At 44.0% G+C, this 14583-nt stretch overlaps 1 protein-coding gene across 3 annotated transcripts in view; it reads right to left on the bottom strand.

Moving 5' to 3' along the window:
• The window catches only part of LOC140484571 (sorbin and SH3 domain-containing protein 1), a 408466-nt gene that overhangs the window by 251319 nt on the left and 142564 nt on the right, over positions 1-14583 (bottom strand). For 2 of the 3 annotated variants that reach the window (XM_072582965.1, XM_072582978.1), the window contains exon 1: positions 6683-6967. The exons of the other annotated variant lie outside the window; for it this stretch is intronic. The gene's annotated coding sequence lies outside the window, so the exon portion shown is untranslated. Of the gene's footprint in view, positions 1-6682; positions 6968-14583 lie in introns of those variants that run through there. 3 annotated transcript variants of the gene reach the window in all.

Below are 14583 nucleotides of genomic sequence, written 5' to 3'. Positions count from 1 at the left end.
TGAAATTAAAGGTGGAAGGGATTTGCTCCTGGGCTATTGTTAAATGTAGGAGCGCTGGAAGATAAATTTACAATACTGTGATAGACCCTGCAACATTCCACACAGAAATACTCCTGGCAGTCAGTTCAACTTCATGATTAGCCAGGCCTTAGGGAATGACATCCACTTTCCAATGTTAACAAGAACGTTGACTACTTTGGGTATACTTTGACTATTTTCCCTCTATCCAGGAAAGCAAAAGAACCTGCATATTTTCAGGTAATTCTATCACCAGTCTGAAGCCTGTTGAGCAGTTAGCATGGGTTAGAAAGGTCAGGGATTGCACATTCTAGCCTCTCTTCTGCACACTTGTGACCAAGGTCAAGAATCATTAATGACCTTTGGTGAAATTAACTCTTTCAGGGATGGACTGCAATAAGCAAGCAGAGATTATGGCACTCAATTTAAATCATGGAGCCAACTCCTTGCTTACAATACATATTAATGATTTGGATGGAAAAAAGTGAATGAAAAGTTTGAAAGGAGGTAAAGATAGATGGGAAGGCAGTTGGTGAGATGACACAAAGAATCCACAGAGGTTAAGCACGTGGGCAAAAACTTGGCAGATGGAAAATGATGTGGTAAAATGTGAGGTTTTGCACTTTGACAGAAACAGAGAAGGTGAATACAGAAATCTATGGGATAAAAGGATTTGGGAGCCCACATCTATAAATCACAAAAAAGCTAGCATGCAGGTTCTGTGGATAATAGGCAAAGTAGCGGGAATGTTGGCCTTTAGTTCAAAGGTCATAAGTCAGAGATATACAGCACAGAGACAGACCTTTCACTCTAACTTGTCCATGCCAACCTGATATCCTAAATTAATCTCGCCCCATTTGCTCACACTTCGCCCAGATCCCTCTAAACCCTTCCTATTCATATACCCATCCAGACACCTTTTAAAATGTTGTAATTATACCAGCCTCCTCCACTTCCTCTGGCAGCTCATTCCACACATGCACCACCCTCTGCAAGAAAATGTTGCCCCTCAGGTCCCTTTTATATCTTTCCCCTTAAACCCATGTTCTGGACTCCCCTACCTTGGGGAAAAGACCTCGACTGTTCACCGTATCCATGACCCTCATAATTTGATAAACTTCTATAAAAAGGTCATCCCTCAGCCTCCAATGCTCCAGGGAAAACAGCGCCAGCCCATTCAGCATCTCCCTATAGCCCCAGCCCTCCAACCACAGCAATAGCTTTGTAAATCTGGGGAATAAAGATAAACAAGTCTTTCTAAAACTGCAAAACTCTAGGCAGACCACACCTAGAATGAGAAGAGTTTTGGCCTCCTTGTACTTGGAGGGTAGGTGGGGGGAGTGGGCTCACATTTTGTCAGATCCAAAGCGAGCATATACAAGGCCATTACAAAACACTGCTGTCCAAGTGTGGAAAATGAGCTCAAAACATCTATGGAGCATACTGTACTCACTGGCCGGAATCATTCGCATTCAACTGCTCTTTGAATTCCCTGCATCGAAGAATGCCAAGAGCAGACTTGCACTGTCCTGTTTTCGATTAACATAATTCCACGGTGGCAGCTCGGTCCTGCTCGAAACTAGCCAGTGACTCGGGGGGGATCAAAGTAAATAGTTGCTGGGAACTCAAATCCCAAGTAGCTCATGATAACTGCACACAGTAATAACTGGGAAGGGGCACAGGAAATAGTGGGGAATGCGTCGAGTGAATGCTAGCATTCTGGTCTAGAGGGTTTGGATGCAGCGATGGAGGAAGTTTAAGCTAATTTAAGTTCTGAGAATGTTCTCACTGAATTTATCCTGAAACGAACCATTAGCCTCACTCTTAATTCACCAACACTCTATCAGTAACTAACCATGATTTCTACTTGGTTCCACAGATCGGTGCAACATCGAGGGCCGAAAGGCCTGTACTGTGCTGTAATGTTCTATGTTCTATGAAGTTGCTCTCTCAGCTCAAGGCTAAAGTTTGCAGCAATCAATTCTCATTATTATTCAGTCTTGGGATAAATGCCTTGGTCAAGGACAAAAAGTTGCTGCCATCATTAATTGTGCTTGGGGGATGGTAGGCAACTGAAATTTTTGAATTTTGGAAATCCCTTTGTTGTAGGTGCACCCCCAGCGCTGTTGGCGAGATGCCCCATCTATATGATATTTTTAACGTTGTAAATTAACAACTATACAGAGTAGAATCTTCCATTGAGGCTAAAAAAGGATGGTATCACTGGTGACCCATGACTTAGTTCACCAGTGTACATGCCAGGATACCGCAGCGCACTCTCCCTCTCAATTTTCAGGGAAACATGCTCATTTTGGTTTTGACAAATCAACGGTGACGATGGAGGCACAATTTCCTGAGAAAAGGTAACGCCATTGAGGTTTATCTCTTGGTGAGGAACCTCATCCACATCAAGTGTGGAGCAAAGGATTATGACGGAGAAAAATTATAGCCCCATGTCCAACCCAGGAGAAAGTGAGGACTGCAGATCAGAGTCGAGAGTGTGTTGCTTGGAAAGCTATCCCAGCAACACACTCTCGGTATATCCAACCCATCTGAGTTTACCAGGCTGGTAGTGAAGCACCAGAGTTCACCATTAACACGTCCATAAAGAACAGTCTTATCGTGCACACACGGTGAGGGAGAGAGAAAGAGATCTCAAAACTTTACACTCTTCCTAACAGTACTGCCTATGTAAAAGCAAAGTCGCCACAATCTTACAAAACCACAGACCTCCCATGAGACACAGACTACTGTTAGTGGTTTAACTGAGTATCACCATGCCTCAAGCAAGGGGAGAGGTTGGGGAGGGGGGGTCCTTCGGGGTAACCTCAACATTGCAAGAATTGACCCCGGGTTATTGGTGTCACTTGGCATCACAAACCAGCCATTCAGCCAACTGAACTATCTGATCCTCCAACTGTAGGTGTATTAACCGTCTTCATGGAGACTAGTTCAAGGCAGTGGCTCCCCACAACCTTCTCCAGAGACATTAGGGACAGACAATAAATGCTGGTACAGTATCCCACAAATACATTGAAAGTATAAAAACCACACAAACAAACAAGTGATGGAACTACTAGAAAGGTGAGCACACTGGGTCTGTCATCTTTGGAATAGAGAAAATCATGAGAAGACCTGATCAAAACCTTTAAACGTCTGAAAGTATTTGGCAAAATAGATATGGAAAAAACCTTTCTCCATGTGTCGGCAAGCGGATATAAATACAATAAATCACCCAAAAAAAAAAATCAGAGTAGCTTTTGTAGTTCTACGATATACAACTGATACACTAAAAAAAAATGAGACAGTGTTCCTCCAGGACAGAGGGTGCTACACAGACAGCACAAACTACACAAGAAAGAATTTAAACAGGTAATTCTTTAAAGAGAGCAGTGGCAATGTAAATCTGTTGTCAGACCACACTGATGTATTCAAGGGGAAGTTTGATATAGAGGGGTAAGGGAGGAGGATGGAGAGAGGTAACAAGAGTAGGAAGCAGCTAGTATGGAGCATAAACATTGATCACTGGGTGGACAATTTCTGTCAACGCAATGTAGCCTGCAACACAGTGACTGAAGAAACAAGCAGCAGCAATGTCACATAGTCCTGATGAATGATTAACTTCATAGTTTTGCCACAGATAAAAATTCCATCAAAATAAATTGAAAAATCCATAAGATCAGGGGTGGTGGGGGGAGGACTCTCAGCATAGGTCACTCAAGAAATAAAGATTCATAGAATCTTAACTTCACCAGAGGCCAATCAGTCCATCAAGTCTGTGCTAGCTCACGGCGGACAAGTGCAACCATTCCCTTGCTGTCACCAGAGTCCCCAGTCTGGACTGGAATCAATTCCTGGTTGTTAGTCTCACTGCTTGAATTAGCAATTTTACTTTCCACTCCCCCGTCCCTTGGCCAAAACTTTTAACCTGCATATCTTTTCCATTTCCAGTAATGCCTTTACTGACCTTGGAACATTCCAAAGCCATTGGCTATTAGCCAATGAGGGGTGTTTGAAGTGTAGTCACCATTGTCAATGTAGGAAATGCAGCAGCCAGTTTACACAGAGCAAGCTCCCAGAGCACAGCAATGAGAGAGAGCACACAGGTAATCCATCTCAATAAGCAAAGAGACAGCAGTAAATCAGGTGGCAATTCCAGTTTTGTTCCCTGACCTAGTAGGAAGGAAAAGCTTTGAGGGAAGTGAGCAATTCCACAGTAAAAGGCCTGGGAAAGAAGGGAGCTAGGAACTATGCTTGAAACATCTTGTCGTCTGCAAGGTGTTAGAAAGGATTCTGAGGGATAGGATTTATGACCATCTGGAAGGTCATGGCTTGATTAAATGCAGTCAACACGGCTTTGAGGGGGGCAGGTCATGCCTCACAAACCTTATCGAGTTCTTTGAGGATGTGACTAGAAAGGTTGATGAGGGTCGAGCTGTGGATGTGGTGTATATGGACTTCAACAAGGCATTTGATAAGGTTCCCCATGGTAGGCTCATTCAGAAGGTCAGGAGGAATGGGATATAGGGGAACTTAGCTGTCTGGATACAGAATTGGCTGGCCAACAGAAGACAGCAAGTGGTAGTAGAAGGAAAATATTCTGCCTGGAAGTCAGTGGTGAGTGGTGTTCCACAGGGCTCTGTCCTTGGGCCTCTACTGTTTGTAATTTTTATTAATGACTTGGATGAGGGGATTGAAGGATGGGTCAGCAAGTTTGCAGACAACACAAAGGTTGGAGGTGTCGTTGACAGTATAGAGGGCTGTTGTAGGCTGCAGCGGGACATTGACAGGATGCAGAGATGGGCTGAGAGGTGGCAGATGGAGTTCAACCTGGATAAATGCAAGGTGATGCATTTTGGAACGTCGAATTTGAAAGCCGAGTACAGGATTAAGGATAGGATTCTTGGTAGTGTGGAGGAACAGAGGGATCTTGGTGTGCAGGTACATAGATCCCTTAAAATGGCCACCCAAGGGGACAGGGTTAAGAAAGCATATGGTGTTTTGGCTTTCATTAACAGGGGAATTGAGTTTAAGAGTCATGAGATCTTGTTGCAGCTCTATAAAACTTTGGTTAGACTGCACTTGGAATACTGCATCCAGTTCTGGTTGCCCTATTATAGGAAAGATGTGGATGCTTTGGAGGGGGTTCAGAGGAGGTTTACCAGGATGCTGCCTGGACTGGAGGGCTTATCTTATGAAGAGAGGTTGACTGAGTTCGGACTTTTTTCATTGGAGAAGAGGAGGAGGAGAGGGGACCTAATTGAGGTATACAAGATAATGAGAGGCATAGATAGAGTCGATAGCCAGAGACTATTTCCCAGGGCAGAAATGACTAACACGAGGGGTCATAGTTTTAAGCTAGTTGGAGGAAAGTATAGAGGGGATGTCAGAGGTGGGTTCTTTACACAGAGTTGAGAGAGCATGGAATGCGTTGCCAGCAGCAGTTGTGGAAGCAAGGTCATTGGGGACATTTAAGAGACTACTGGACATGCATATGGTCACAGAAATTTGAGGGTGCATACATGAGGATCAGTGGTCAGCACAACATCGTGGGCTGAAGGGCCTGTTCTGTGCTGTACTGTTCTATGAAAACACTGAGGCAGGAGGAATGTCTGAGGAGGTTGGGATTATTGTTTGCAGTGTAAGACAAGCATAAGCTGAAATGCAGGGAAGCAAGTGTTTGAACACACAATACAAATCGCAAGGATCCCAAAACCAGAATAAGTTTCAGCGGTCCCATACTGTTCACTGCCTGTGCTTTTCCCAGCTGTACATTAACCGGTTTCACTTTAATACAGAACATACTTAGCCAAAAACCAGACTGTTTCCAGGGAGCGACAAATGATTAACTACAGATTTCAAAATGCTTTTACCTTTCAGTCCGCGCTCCCTCGCTCTCTGGACTATATTAAAAAGCGGGAAGTGGGGAAGTTTGCAGAGTTTTGTCAAACTTTAGACAAGCGTCTTATTACACAGAACTCAACATGACACTGGAAAAACAAAACCAGCCGCAGAAGACCCTTTAGTGAACAAGCTTGTGTTTATTTCAATCTGGCCACTTTCCAGAATCCATCTGGTGCAACTGCTATTTATGGAATCTTTCTATTCGCCTTATTAAAACGTTGAAAGGAAATCACAACCTTTTGAAGGAAAGCAAAATTTACTATTTAAGGGGGAGGGGGGGACTGAAAATTCTCTTTTTTTTGAACGGACAAACTCAAACTACATTTAGGTCTAGACCATTATTTTCTACAAGTTAAAAAAAATCAGCAGTCACAACCAGTAAATTTAAAGCTTTTAATGCTCCTTTCAAATCCTGCGTTTTAAGCGGGAGTGCAATGGGCTCAGACGCTGAGGCCGGCACTAAGACCCCTTTAAAAGGGACCCCTCGCATCCCAGTGAAGCCTCCAGAAAACGTACGCAAGCAACGGGGCGGGGGGGGCAACAAGCTACAAAAAAAATTGAGTAAAAATAGCCACAATTAAAGCTGTTGGAAGGACGAGTCTAGGAGTAATTGGTGCAATCATAGGATGTGCTTGAACAGAGCTCGGAGCAAAAACCGCTGCACAGACAAACTTGCAGCTAGAATCCAGACCTTTAAACTTCACTTCATTGCAAGTCTTCCGGACCTTCCAAGCTAACCAACCCTGTCCCGCGTCCTCACCTTTAAAAGTTGGGGAAACGGCAACGTTTCAGTCCTCTAAATAGTCAACCGGAATCCTTATTGTGGGTTCACGCACGTTCGCTGTTTCCTGTAGCTTTCACAGCAAAGAATGCCTCTTAACTCTAGTGAGAACACCCTCCAATACAAGCAGACGCCACTGCTCCCGACTCAAGTGCTCGCCTTTGCTGAATTCTCATTTGAAAGTGCGCTCGCCCGCGCTATATCCAGGACTGGAACAGGCAGACAATGACAGAGCATGACACAGAGGCAGCCCTCATTCTCGGGGTGGGGGGGGCACCGAAAGGGGAAGCCCCCTCGATGCAAGGGAGTGGCAAAAGGGAAAGGAGCCAGTGTTTGATGCAGTTGGTCATTCACAAAGTCATATTTTTCCCAGCTTCAGGAGGGAGGTGGAAGGAAGAGAGCGTGAAATAAACAGCATGGCTAACATAAAATTATCCAGGTTGAGGAAAATTTGTGTTTGAAAAGAAGGGGTTTTTTTTTGCAGCTGTGGGTGATAGCAATATTTGCAGCAAGACAAACCCCTCGAACGGACCGTTTCTAGTGTGCTCAACACTGACTGATCATTAATGCATTAAACGTGACCAAAGCTGTTCCAATCTCCAGGCTTATTTCAGGCAGCACAGAGTCACTCCAAAATAGTTTGCAAACCAGGTTCAATGCAAGAACGGGATGCGTTGAAGTCCTTCAAAGCATAGCTTTCTTACATAGCCAGGCAGACCGTAATATCTCATGGCTCAACTCGGTTGTGATGCACCCCACAATCAAATAGCCGGACGTGCCCAGCAACTCCATATATTCTAGTCTAACACCAAAACCGTATTTAAATCAGACACTGACGCACGAACCAAAGTCTCCAAGTAATTAAGGCAAAAAATACGTGGGCATTTTTTTTTCAGGTAGCAAGTCGTTAAGCTCTGGACTTGTCCCTCAAAAATGGGACGGGCTGTTTCAATCAAGAGGGAATTAATTACAGGATGATCTGAAAGGAAAGAGTGTGCAGGGTTACAAGGAGAAAAGTGGTGCTCACTGAAATGGAAGGGCTGACACGGATACGATGGAGCAAATGGCACCTTTTTGACTTGCTCACACCAGTTATTGCCCAGCCCTAACTTTCAGAGGCCAGTTAAGAATCAATCACATTGCTGTGAGTCTTGAATCACATCCAAGCCAGGTAAAGGTGGCAGATTTCATTCCCTCAAGGTCATTAGGGAATCAGATGGGATTTTACGATATTCAGAGAAGTTGGATTGGCTTTATATCATGGATTCTTATTGAATTCAAATTTTACCATCTGCTGCTCATGGTGTTTGAACCCACATCCCTGGAGCATTACAGTTGGATTACCAGCCCAGTGCCCCACAACAATTCTGTGATTCTTTCTGTTTGCAATTTGAGCCATACACGCTGAGCAAGTGAAGTCAGTGGAGGTCCAGCCTAATAAGACACTGGTCACTATTTCATCTGAGGGAGGAACTGCTGTGGAATTCTCATCTGTGAGAAAAAGATTTAAAACAGATGAGGCGATTTAGTATCTTTTTTTTTCTGTTTTCTTTCTTTGGTTGTGAGTCTAGGAGGTCGGCCCATCAATCCGTCAGCACATCACAGCCAGCAGGCGAGAGTCTAACTGGGTTTCTTACTGTCTGATAAACTCTCTCTAGTATCTTCAGGAAAGCAAAGAGAGGAAGTAGGAGAAAAAAAATGTTCATGCAAAGCCATTTCTAACAGTTAAAACAAACAGCGTTATGGCATAGATCCTGAGCTAATACTTTTAAAAAGTTCTGGAACCTGCCAGGATTTTTCCTTGAATTGTTTTCTATTTCTGAAGTGTCTTTTATGACCTTCAAGCATTTCACAATGCGGGAACTATTTCCAAAGTGCAATTGCTGACATACTGTGGGCAAATCATATAGTCAATTTGTGGACAGTGTGCTCCCATTGACAACCATAAATGTTAGAAATAATGCACCTGGAAACGAAGGATCATAATCCCAATTACTTACAAAAGTATCAAACTTTAATTCCAACTGTTTTAAATTCGAAAGCTGCTATGGCCAAACAATGACCATAGAGATAAATTCAGCGGCAGTTTGGCAACGCCCTGAGAGGACTGATGGAATGTCATACCTGAGAGTGGGCCAAGGGACCTTCAAACTGCAGCCCTTCAAAAGGAGAGATGCAATTCAATACACACAACAGTGTGGTCTCCTATGCCTACAGAGTTAATAAGGGGCTGACTATCCCATCAACAGAAAGCCATCTCCTCTGAACTATGTCCCAAACTGCAGACTTGTTTATGTTTACCCTTCCATGAATATACAAAAAGGGGTTTAAAAAAAACCTAAAACTCTGGTCGCTGTATGCTAGTGAGCTTATGCACCAGTGTGGACTAATCGGAATTGCAGGTCATGGCTTGAGGACAACCATTAGACACCCCTGCATTGCAGGTAATGCACGACTCCATTACTCGAAGTCCTGGAAGCCAGATAAGACATTGAAGTCACTGTCAAAATGAAAGCGAGACAAAAGCTTGCCAAGTACCATGGAGCCAATAATCATGAAATCAACTCCTTCACTACAAGTGTTAGCGTTGTGGCACCATCCAACTTAATGGCTACAATGCTCCACCCTCTTTATAGCATCCAGAGACTAAATTGTGTAAACTGTTTGTCCTATGGACTGCCATAAACACTATGTAGGACAAACAGGAAGAAAGTTAGCCACCAGGATACACGAACACCAGCTAGCCACAAAAAAGATACGACCCTCTCTCCCCCGTAGCCCTACACACGGATGAAAAAAAACACCAATTCGACTGGGACAACACATCTATCCTGGGACAGGCTAAGCAAAGCCATGCCAGAGAATCCCTAGAGGCCTGGCACTCCAACCACAACGCCATAAACAAACACATAGATCTCGATACCATCTATCAACCCCTCAGAAAACGAAGAGGAAATGACATCACCACAAACCCCAGGAACCCCATCCAGGACAAACATATAAATAGAAAGCAGGAGACAACAGCTTCGCTTCACTTGGAGGTCGCCACTGACCTAGCCAGGTAATGAAATGTCTGGATATCAAACCTACAGCTCAGCGAGCAAAGCTACGTCCTATCCCTGTGTCTATACTGTCGAACCCTTTCAGAATTTTCTTCATCCTTTAAAGGGGAGGGGATTTATTTTTGACATAATTTTTTGTCAGAGATGGCATTATACAGATGCCACTGTCTGTAAAGAATCTTTGGGCTGGTTTTGACTGACAAAAGCTCAAGGAGTCATTTTCCAGATTTTTTCTGCCATCATGTCTGTGGATTTTTCTCTTTATTTTCCCCTTTCCCAAGAGATTGCATAGCAACGGGGAGGGGAAACAGTGGGAATGAGAGAATGGTTACAAAACAGATAGTGGCCATTCAGCCTATTATGTCCGTACTGACTCACTGTTGGAGCAATTCACTGGATCCCACTCCCCTACTCTTCCCTTAATGGTCCAATTCTAATTGAAAGGCTTGAATTGAATCTGCCTTCCTTGTCTCTCCAGGAGCGTGTTCCCGAGCCTGACTAGGGGGTGTTCCCTGACATGTCTGTTGCTTCTTTTGAAAATCACCTTAAAAGAGTGTCCTTTGGGTTCTTCGTCCACCTGCAAGTTGGAGGGGTTTCTCCCTATCTATTCTAACTAGATTTATAGAATATTGCTATCTATCTTCCCTCCTCCAAGGAGCACCGATCCACCTTCTCCAATTTGTCCACTGAACTGACACTACTTGGAGCCAGGAACTATTCTTGTAAATGTTTAATGTAGCTATCTAAAACCTTCCTATTCTTCCCTCAACTGTGGTGCTCAGAATTGGTCCCAATACTCCAGTTGGCGCCGTAGGTGGTGATTTGTAAAACTTACAACACAGCAATTTCAACACTGTACTCAAGTGTGACAATAAAGCCAATTTTAATTCAATTCAAACCAGTGTTTTATGCAAATCTAACATAACATCCTTCCTTTTGTACTTGTGCCCCTTTTCAGAAAGCCCAAGGATCTCATACACATTATAATTCTTTCTCTCAACCTGTCATCTTCAATGGTTGGTGTATAGATTGCCCAGGTCCCTCTGCTCCTGCACCACTTGAAAATTATTATCTTTAATTGATATTGCCTGTCCTTCTTCCTACTAAAATGAATCACATTGAACTGCTCTGCACTCAATTTGAACTGTCACTTCTCAGCCTGTTCCATCAGCCTCTTAGTGTCTTCTTCAAATTGTCGGTTCATGGTTCACAAACCTCCAAGTTTTGTAATATTCAGAAAGATTTGGAATTGTGCCCAAGCCTAGACTCCATCACTACTCTCTGTTTCCTGTCAGACAGCCCACTTCACATCGATACTGCTACTGTGTCTTTTGCGAAAGGCACTGGTTTTAACATTTTAAAAGTGTAATTCATAGGATGTGGACATTGCTGGCTGGGTCAGCGTTTATTGCCCATCCCTAGTTACGCCTTGAGAAGGTGGTGATGAGCTGCATTCTTGACTCACTGAGATACACTCAAAATGCCGCAAGGGAGGGAATTTAAGGATTTTGACCCCGTGACAGTGAAGGAATGGCTATATATTTCCAAGTCCAGATGCTGAGTGGCTTGGAGGGGAGCTTGATCATGTTCCCATGTATCTGCTGTCCTTGTCCTTCTAGATGGAAGTGGTTGTGGGTTTGAAAGGCACCAACCATTGAAGAGGACAGGTTTACAATAAGGAACCTTGGTAAATGTCTGCAGTGCATCTTGTAGACAATATACACTGCTGCTACTCAGTGTTAGTGGTGGAGGGAGTGGATATTTGTGGATGAAGCAAGCTGCTTTGTCCAGGATGGTGTCAAGCTTCTAGATGATGTTGGAGCTGCATTTATTCAGGCAAATCCCTTATAGCATTTTGAGGATATCTTATTGGTATAAGAATGCAGCTTACCACCACCTTCTGAAGGGGCAACTAGGGACAGCAGCCCAGGAGTATTCCATCACACTCTTGACCTCCTGACTGTGTTTTGAAGTTGGTAGACAGGCTTTCAGGAACCAAGAGGTGAGTTACCCGCTGCAGGATCCTTACCCTCTGACCTAATTATTTAACCACAGTGTTTATACAGCTAGTGCATTTCAGTTGCCATCAATGGTCACCCCAGGATATTGATAGTGGGGGATACAGCAATGGTAATGCCATTGAAAAAGATCTAGGGATGTTGATTAGATTCCCTTTTGTTGGATAGGACATTACCTGGCACTTGTATGCTGTGATTGGTATTTGCTACTTATCAGCACAAGCCTGGATATGGTTCAAGAACTTGCTGCACTTGAACACAGACTGCTTCAGTATCTGAGGTTCTCAAATAGTGCTGAACATTGTACAATCAATAGTGAGCATCCCCACTTCTGAAGTTATGATGGAGGGAAGGTCATTGATGAAGCAGCTGAAGATAGTTGGGCCTAGGACACTACCCTGAGGGACTCCTGCAGAGATGTGCTCAAGCTGAGATGGCTGACCTCCAACAACTGTAACCATCTTCCTTTGCGCCAGGCCGGACTCCAACTAGTGGAGACACCTCCCCTGATTCCCACTGATTCTAGTCTTGCTTGGGTTCCTTGATGCCACACTCAGTCAAATGCAGCCTTAATGTCAAGGGCAATCACTCTGGTCGTACTTCCCTAACAAGCTTGCTATGTGGCACTTAAACAAATGTATTTTGGAAGGTCATGTACTTGGTAACAACTGGATTACCCTCATCCACACTTTGTGTTACTTCACCTGAAAAAATCTCAAGCAAGTTCGTTGAATAAAATTTGCCGCAGGGGAATACTAGCTTTCTTTAATTGACCTTCATATGTTCAGTTGATTAGATCCAGTCATGATGTTCCCTTTCCCTTCTTCCTTGAGGTAGCAGCTCACATTGCACTCTCAAACCTGCTTCGGGAGGCTATGGTTTCTGTCAGGAGTGTCAGCTGACTCTCTCTGTTGGAGGAGATCGGCACTGAATTCGATTTGTTTACACCCAGAATCTTCACAGCAGCTGCAATTTCCTCCTTGGTCCGGGAAGCTGAGGTCCAATTATCGTGTACCAGTTAGGATCACCAAAGACTGCAGGGAATTTACTGAAGGAAGCCAATCAGCCCCTTGAGTCTGTACTGCCATTGTTTATGTCAGCAGATCAACTCCATTTACCCATTCAGGCTCCATATCATTTCATGCTTAATCTAAGCATCTCAGACCATTAACATATCGCATCCACAGTCCTGTTTAGAAGGATATTCTAGATTCCTCAAGCAATCTTCTACTCAGGGAAGTCCTTCCATGACAATAGGTGTTCCCAGGTTAGCTGGAGAAGGCCTGCCATAAACTACAGACCCCCACAAGTGGAAAACCAGTCGTTTCTAAATTGGTCATTGGATGTCTCCCTGGTATACACCAAACGATTTATTTCTCTCTCTGTAAATTTGGAGTTGGGAGGGTATAAGTGGTCTCACAGGCAGCAAGTGGACCACATCCATCATGTAAAAGTTGCTATTCACATTGTGTGAGTTTTAGGTTGTGGGATCTATCTATATGTGTGGTCCTTACAGTCATAGAATCCCGACAGTGCAGAAAGAGGCCATTTGGCCCAATGTGTCTGTACCAACCCTCCAAAGAGTATCCCACCCAGATCCAGCAACCCAACCCCCCTCCCCTGTAACCCCACATTTATAATGGCTAACCCATCAAGCATGCACATCCTGGAACACTACGGGCAATTTAGCATGGCCAATCCACCTAACCTGCACATCTTTGGACTGTGGGACAAAACCAGAGCACCCAGAGGAGACCCACGCAGACACGGGGAGAACATACAAATTCCACACAGACAGTCTGAGGCTGGAATCAAACCTGGGTCCCTAGCGCTGTGAGGCAGCAGTTCTAACCACTGAGCCACCATGGCAGCCTAAAGTCATATCGAATATTATTCTCACACAATTCCACTGGACAGTGATCAGCAGCAGAGACCCCTGTATCTCCCTCTGCATTCCTCCCATCACTCCGCTGATCTTTCTCTCAATGAAAGCATTATCTGGTCAACATCATGGTCCTGTTTGTGAACTCTTGTTGTATGTTGCAGGCTTCATTTCACTGAAGATCCATGCATCCGTGTAGTTTCATAGTTGGAAATTATGTGACATTTCTAGATTCTCTGTGTTGCCATTGGTTTATGTGACTGTTCAGCTGCAGCTAGAAGACATTGACAGCAGATATTGACAGTGTTTTTATCAACACACACACGCCCCAACCCTCTACCCAGCTGAGATCAGCTGACACAACACGGGCAATAGTCAAATCTCCTTCCCTGAGTGCTTCACTTTCGTACAAATTGAAGATTATGTTAGAGTTATTGATTTAGAAACTGGGGCTGCTTACCTGCTCTATCTTAATTCAACACATCAAGACAGGGATTTAATGATGAACCTGCTTAAAACGCTGGTTAAGCCTTGTTTGGAATGTTAATTCCACTTCAGAGCACCACACGTTCAGAAGCTCGCTAAGGCTTTAGAAAGAGTGCAGAAAATATTTACAGAAATGGTTCTAAGGATCACTGTTACGCAGAGAAGCTGGGGCTTTTCCCCTTGGAGAAAATTTGATGGAGGTGTTTGAGATCATGAGGAGAATAGACAATGTTTTCTTTGTTTATTCTCATATGAGGAGTGGGCATTCCTGACCATTTGTTGCCCATGTCCTTGAACTGAGATGCTCGACAGCATTTCTACGGTCCTTAACTGCTCTGAAGTCAAACATAGGCCAGACCAGGTAAGGACAGTGGATTTCTTTCCTTCAAAGACATTTAGATTAGATGACTTACAGCGTGGAAACTGGCCCTT

The sequence above is a fragment of the Chiloscyllium punctatum genome, chromosome 13, assembly GCF_047496795.1.
Source record: "Chiloscyllium punctatum isolate Juve2018m chromosome 13, sChiPun1.3, whole genome shotgun sequence".
Taxonomy (NCBI): Eukaryota; Metazoa; Chordata; class Chondrichthyes; order Orectolobiformes; family Hemiscylliidae; genus Chiloscyllium; species Chiloscyllium punctatum.
This window is presented reverse-complemented; position numbering and strand designations above follow the sequence as displayed.